This window comes from Nanorana parkeri, unplaced genomic scaffold (genome assembly GCF_000935625.1).
Source record: "Nanorana parkeri isolate BGI_ZX_2015 unplaced genomic scaffold, ASM93562v1 scaffold2044, whole genome shotgun sequence".
Classification (NCBI taxonomy): domain Eukaryota; kingdom Metazoa; phylum Chordata; class Amphibia; order Anura; family Dicroglossidae; genus Nanorana; species Nanorana parkeri.
In genome coordinates this window covers 1-1,915 of record NW_017308312.1, presented here as the reverse complement: position 1 = coordinate 1,915, position 1,915 = coordinate 1, and positions in this window count along the sequence as shown.

Here is a 1,915-nt window from a genome sequence, read left to right as displayed (position 1 = left end):
TATATATATATATATATACTGTATATCACAGTCATGGCCAAAAATATTGGCACCCCATCAAAATATTGTAGTGCATTGCTATTAATTTTTTGTTGCAATCTGTTTTTATTGAAATTTTCATACACAAATCAAAGAATAAGCATACACAGAAAAATTTCAGCGAAGGTACATTGGATTTCCAAAGGAGAGTGTACAAGAGCACCCGACTCAGTTCTGATATGCGGGACTTAGGCCGGGGCAGGGCGGAGATGAAGAGCCCGAGGCAATGTGCCCTACCACGCTTGTTGCGAGACCCATAGGCCTTGGATGCCAGTTTGTGATGAGAGGTGTGTGACGATAAGTCAGGAAGCCCCAGGAGTTTCAATCGGGCTTGAGAGATGCTCAATAAGAGCTCAGAGGAGCTCATAAGAGCTCAGAGGAAGGCAAGAAACCTGAGCCCTGTTGTATGAAGAGTCCCCTCAAGACCGCCTTCAGAAACTCCCCATGATTTCTGAATAGCATTAGTGCTATGGTACCAAGACGTATAGTACCGTTTGGCACATGTGGGGGCATGATCTGTTTGGAAGTGTGTCAGCCTGGCAGATAACATCTAGTAGGGGCCTCACCGATATACGCATAACCAGGGTGAGGCGGGAGAGTTCCGGGAGAAGTTGTACGGAGGCACCATCAAAGTCAAGCGGGCCTGTTCTCAATGCAGAGCTGAGGATCTCCTCCTTAATGGCGTAGAAGTGCTCCTGGCAAAGAACATCTCTAGCACAATTCGAGTTGCCTGGGTTTGCTCCCGACACTTGATGGAGCCTGTCCAATTCAATGGCGGCGGTGTGCGGTTTCCCCAGTGCCATATTCAGAATAGCTGTGCCTGTAGCTTGCAGATTAGAGCCCTGAGTGGCTTCAGGGATCCCGCGGAGGCGTATGTTTTTGCAGTGACTCAGGTTTTCGCCATCCTCTATCCGCAGTTGCAGTTGTTGGAGATGAGAGCGGTGGGATGTCTGGGCCACCTCCGAAGCCACTATGCGGGCGTCATGGCTTGTAACTGAGGCCGATAGGGCAGTAAGGTTAGAGTCAGTGGAGTTGACCCATTGCAGCAGCTCTCGAACCTCCCCCCGCAGGGCATCCTACAGCCTTGAGGCCCAAGTATTAAAATCAGCCCGGAAGGAAGTGAACAGGTCCCTTATCTCACCTGCTGCTGGGGGGTCTGACTCAGTGAAGAACACTGGCAGAGGTGGATCCAGGGCAGCAGGCTGTGCGGGCATCGGTGCTGTGAAATATCCATCAATAGGTTGGACCCAACGCAGGAGTAGGCGAGGGCGCGGCTGCGGCCCTCCTTGGCGCCATATTGCGGCCCTCTGAGGTGGCGGCACGTCCGTTCGGCAGGAGAAGTGGGAGATGATATCGCGGGCGGAGGAGACGGCCAGAGGAACGGGAGCAGCAGACGTGGTCCGGGTGTCGGGCATAGGGCAGAAAGGTAGGCTGGATGCCTGGAAAGTGAGCTGAATATAGCCCCGGTTAAGCAGCGCTCACTTTGGCACGTCTTTACTCCTCCATAGCTCCTGCTATTCATTTTTGGTGGAAGCATGGCAAACATTTCCAGGAAAAAACTGCACCTGCGCTATAGCTCACCACAATGCACAGATGTTAGTATTCTGTGTGTAGTGATGTGCTGCATTATAAAAAAATAGTACAGTTGTGTTTTTTGTGTACTAAAGTGCATTGAAAACCCATTCAAATGGGTTTTTGAGTACAGAGTACAAGCAAATCATGAAACAATATAATTATTTACCTTTCAAGCTGGTCACCATAAAAGTATAATTAAAATGTTTCAGAATTGTAGGGCAAAACAGAAGTTTCTGTTGCATACATTTGCCAATGCATGTAAATCCTTAACCCTTTCGCTGCCAAGCCCTCCGGAACATTT